Source organism: Megalobrama amblycephala, linkage group LG11 (genome assembly GCF_018812025.1).
Source record: "Megalobrama amblycephala isolate DHTTF-2021 linkage group LG11, ASM1881202v1, whole genome shotgun sequence".
Taxonomy (NCBI): Eukaryota; Metazoa; Chordata; class Actinopteri; order Cypriniformes; family Xenocyprididae; genus Megalobrama; species Megalobrama amblycephala.
This window is the reverse complement of record NC_063054.1, coordinates 14,029,240-14,034,447: the sequence shown is the minus strand read 5'-3', so window position 1 is coordinate 14,034,447 and position 5,208 is coordinate 14,029,240. Positions and strand designations below refer to the sequence as shown.

Sequence of the window (5,208 nt, the reverse complement as noted above, 5' to 3'; positions counted from 1 at the left end):
TTGTTTGCTTGCTTTTTTTTTTTTCCATGTGTGCTTTTTTTTTTTTTTTTTTTTTTTTTTTGAAAGTTTCTTTCTAAGATATTTTTTTTGAATTTGTAGTTCTATATTTGCAGATCGAAAATAATCTGATTGACCAATTAGCCTTGGTGTTTCATTGCATTAATTATATTTTTAGTGTAGACAAAAATAGATTTTATGATCTCGGTTCTGAGAAAATAAGGATGAAGTGTATTGAGTAAATCTAGTAAGGGCTTAAATGTGCCATTTTAATCCAGTTTGTGGGTCGATCAATTTACCTTAAAACACATTCCACTCCAGAAAATTCATTTCATGTAAAACATAGTTTGGTATTTTAGTGCAATCAGTTGTCAGATTGGTCTGATGTGATGGACCCTGATATAATGTTGGTTAAGAGAGCAGCCGTATAGTGATTATTTTCACCAACAGAGGGGGCTGCAAGCTACATTAATTAGTTGGTCTCGCGCCTCTTCTCCAGCCATGACGAACTTTACCTTGACGAGAGAGGAGTCCTCAATTATCAAACCAAACGAGACCCCGTAATTTCTTTCAAGGTAGTCGCATACTAAATATTCATGATAAAGTAAAGTAATACTGTTTGTATGTACTTTATGAAACAGTGCCTAAACAGGGGTAGTTTTGAACAATTTTTTATACGTTCTCGAAAGTTCCGCCGTCAAAACCTTTCCAGACACACCTTGATTACGTATGATGTCGGTGAAAGTACTCCCCGATATGAAAAAAAATATATATATAATAATTATATGAAAACTAAATTGTTACACTTGCAACAATCATATTAAGGAAAAGGCATGTGGTTTGTGCTCAAATGAGCCTAAATATCCACAAAAACCCTGACCAGACACACCTGCCTGTAATTAGGCCTAAAGTTTGCATGAAACGGAAGTCTTTTCTTCAATATTATGACGTATATCAGACACCAATGGCTTCTTGAACAAGAAAAAATGGGGAGATCCAGTGTTGTGCTGAATTTCAACTCCCTGCCAAATTACCTCATTGAACCCACTACCTGATTGCCTAATCCAGGGGTGTCAAACTCATTTTAGGTTGAGGGCCGATTGGGAAAAAATAGCCGCTTTTCCACTGTCGGGCCTTTACGGGCCAGTGCGAGCCAGGGCTAACGGCGTGCCGTGCTGGGCCTATGGCCACAGACCTTAGGCACCGAGGCCAAAATCAAGTTGCGTTTCCACTGTCGGTCCGTTAGCTCCGCAGCGCTGATCAAAAAACCGCCCTTAAACACACCTCCCTTGATCAAACGTCACACAACCAACCCACTTCAGCGTGTAGACCATCACCTGACTACGATTAGCTCCGCCTTTCACCTCGACCGTGCCTCAAGCTCCAGCTGGCCCGCTTTGGACCAAGGTTTTCGGCGGGCCGAAAAACCCGTGCCTTTGGCACCGAGGAAGCACCGAAAAGGCACGATCAAGCCCCGGAAGTGACAGTGGAAACGCGACCGGCCCTGGCACGCACTAGCACGCCCGACTTTGGCCCGGCAGTGGAAACGCGGCTAATGTAACCATGTGCGGGCCGAATTACCTTTTTTAAACCTTATCATAACAATCACTGTATAAAAAACACAAACAAACAAACCTTTTTTAACAGAACAGTGTGTTTTACTATTTTTCTTACCAACTAATTTGTAGTTTGTATGGTTAATATTAATGTAGGCTAATAAATGTCAGGATGATTCCAGTTTTTACAAGCAAATTGGCCTATTCCCATACTGGTTGGTGATTTTTTTTTTTTTTTTTTCTTTAAGCAAATTAGTTTTTTGTTTATTTGCTCTATAACAGACAAACTGGCCTTAAACAAAAAATACTAATAGCCATTTGAAATTAGAGGTAAGCACTACATTTTTATCATGATGCAAACAAAGGTGCTACACATATGTAGCATGAGTTATTTTTTATTTAAAATTAGATTTCAAGATTTAAAGCAAAAACACAATGGTCTTTTGTTTTGTGAAATTATGCTATAATTATGCTATAAGACACCTGCACAAAACCAAAACAGCAGACAGACTGAATGAAAATGCAAATTCACTCTGTTAGTAGGTGGCGCTTATGGAACAGCAGCAATATAGTGTTTCCTTGTTTACAGCTGTATACAAAGCAGCGCTGCGCTAATAAACACTACTTTATACGTAGGTAAAAGGACAAGAAAATGCCATCGAAACTATTCTGAAGACAATTCCCTTCATAGATACATTCATATTAACCCCATACCCCATTTCAATATTTATATTTTTCTTCCTATATTTCTCGAACAGTGAGCCTTCTGTGCATGGTAGAGTTTTTGCTCTGCTGGCGCGTCTGTGTTTTCCTCTGTGCGTCCATATTCAGCGTGCCCCGTCTGGCCTGTTTTAACATCCTGTTTACAGACTTCATATTTGTAATACCGCCTGTGCAGAAATAAGAGCCAAAAAGCAAAATGCTTTACATTGAGAAACATGGACAGGGGCGAACAAACAACCTGGGTGTGCATGAGGTAGGCTCTGGAACCTGCGGCTACATGGACTGCCAGATACGACCAAAGAGAATGTGCGAGAGGAGGTTATCTGTGGGTGTCCCAAGAAGTGTTAGCCTACTACATGAAGCAACGAAACTACCAGATGCTATAGATGTTGCTCACTGATAATGTGAACATGATAATGAGACGAGGACCCGCGCAACAATCATTTGTTTCACTGCCAGTAGATTCAGAGATGCAGAGATGTTTAAAGAATTAGTCCACTTTCAAATAAAATTTTCCTGATAATTTACTCACCCTCATGTCATCCAAGATGTTCATGTCTTTCTTTCGTCAGTCGAAAAGAAATTAAGGATTTTGATGAAAACATTCCAGGATTATTCTACTTATAGTGGACTTCAATGGCCTCCAAACTGAGGTCAAAATTACAGTTTCAGAGCCGCTTCAAAGGGCTTTAAATGATACCATATGAGGAAAAAGGGTCTTATCTAGCAAAACGATCGGTCATTTTCTAAAAAAAAAAATACAACTGTATATGCTTTATAAACACAAATTATCACCTTGCACGTGCTTCCGCTTTCCGTATTCTTCAAAACGCTTACGCTGTATGTTCTACACCTTCCCTATTCTACTTACGGAACGAACGCGGCGCCAGTCCGTAAGTAGAATAGGGAAGGCAATATAGGAGTCAATTTGTGAGTGGTGTTGACTGGGAAAAAAATCTAGCTTCTGCCCAATCGCTATGTCTTAACAAACAAGATCAAAGAAGTATCTTTCAAACTCCTTCACAAAATATACCCTGCTAAACATTATTTAACAAAGTAAAAGTTTATTTTAATGGCTACATTTCATATTCATAAAAGTACATTTTCAGGAAAAAAAAACATGTTTTATAGTAGGCCTATTTAAAAAGCATTGTGCATTGCATTGCATTAAAAAGCAAAGTGAAGCATTAAATTAGGTCAGTATTTCCCCCGAGGAAACATTCAGCTATTCGAATTTAAAAGTATTCTTATAATATTGTTTATACCTCCCCCTCGCAGTTAAAATTATGTTGTAATTGTATTGTTTGTTTTGATTTTTAAAAAAAAAAAAATAATGAAAAAAAGAAAAAAAATGTAGGATGGGACTTGATTTTGTCCCTCGGGAATTCATTGGATGGTTGTGGTTTGCTATTCCTGTGATGTCATGCTGAGTGACAGGTTGTCCCGCCCTCGCACCAGTAAACACGTCATCGAAGAAGAGAAAAGATGTCGCTGCAAGAGGGAGGAGTTATTTTGATCAAAGGTTATGAGAGCATATTAATTTTAATAAAATAATGCTGTGCACAGATAAATCATTTAAAATAAATACTGCATTATTCTATAAAAATAAGAATAGTCAACTTTGATTTCACGGTGACTTTAAAGCAGCTCTGACAGGACAGTGGACCAGTATTCTGATTAAAACTGGATTAAATTGTGAGTACTTTCATTAATGAATATTCAAAGACAATTTAAAAAGTTTTATCACAATCTTTAATCACTCTGTGTATATTTACAACAAATTTTTAGTTTTGGCAAAGAAAGCTGTCACATTTCTTAAGTATATAATCCAATACATGAAATTTAAAGAAAAAAAACAAACTTATTAAAAATATTAAATATAATTTTACAGTTGAGTTCAAGACTGAGTTCAAGTTATAGCTCTTTCAACCAGTGACTGAAAACTGGTCTTCTCATTAGCATTACAGTATATAAATGATTGCATAGTACAATGCAAGGCACAGTGTCGTAAGTGCACTTAAACTGAGTGAAGAAACAATCTCTATGCTACATTAAAGGCAAGTGAATGAGGCTCATTCTTCCTCCTCTCTGTGGAGCAGGCTTGATTCCTCAGCCCGAGGAAGGTCGCTAGCACCTTGCGGGGCTCTGGAAAGAAGTCCCTGAGGTCAAACTAAGGAACGACTGATGTGAAGAGCAATCACAAGAAATCAGTACCAGTTCTGGTGTCCAAAAACATGGTCGTCTGAGAACTACAAATTTTTGGTAAGTGAAGTGATAATATGGAGACTTGAACTGCAAGTTTACAGTTCAATGCTTTGGCAGATGGTTGATATACCCTACCAAAAATATAGGGGTGTGACGAGATCTCGTTAGGATGATTAGGAAAGAATATGCCACCGCTACGTTTACATTACGCCTCCACTGTCGTTTTGCTTTGTATTTAAATAAAAAACATTTAATTCAGTTGGATAACGGTCGCCGCCGCTCCATATTTACAGAGTACGCGCGATCGCTGAAAGTGAAAGTAAACGCGAGCGCGCATTCAAACGCGATTTCAATACCCCGCATTTTGAAAGCGGCTCCCTGATTAATGCAAATATCTCTCAATATGAAAGCTATTTTAGGCTGGGCAGTGTAGTTGTTGTGTAGCTCTGTATCAAAGAAAAATTTGCACTTTGAATATTGAGAGAGTGCGATTATGGTTGCACTTATTGTAAAGTGTTACAATAAAAATGAATAACAGTTTTCTCTTAATCTTATTAAGCACAAACAATAAGGTTTCATTTGTTAACATTAGTTAATGCACTGTGAACTATCATGAACTAACAATGAATGACTATTTTTATTAACTAACATAAACAAAGATTAATAAATACTGTGGCAAATGTATTGCTCATTGTTAGTTGATATTGGTTAATACATTAATGTTAAT

The 5,208-nt window shown here is 37.5% G+C and overlaps 1 protein-coding gene across 1 annotated transcript in view; it reads left to right on the top strand.

The window, feature by feature from the left end:
• The first annotated feature begins 86 nt into the window (after positions 1-86).
• Positions 87-5,208, top strand: part of kcnh5a (potassium voltage-gated channel, subfamily H (eag-related), member 5a) — a 150,810-nt gene continuing 145,688 nt past the window's right edge. Inside the window, exons 1-2 of the mRNA XM_048206254.1 lie at positions 87-572; positions 4,376-4,538. The gene's annotated coding sequence lies outside the window, so the exon portion shown is untranslated. The remainder of the gene's footprint in view (positions 573-4,375; positions 4,539-5,208) is intronic.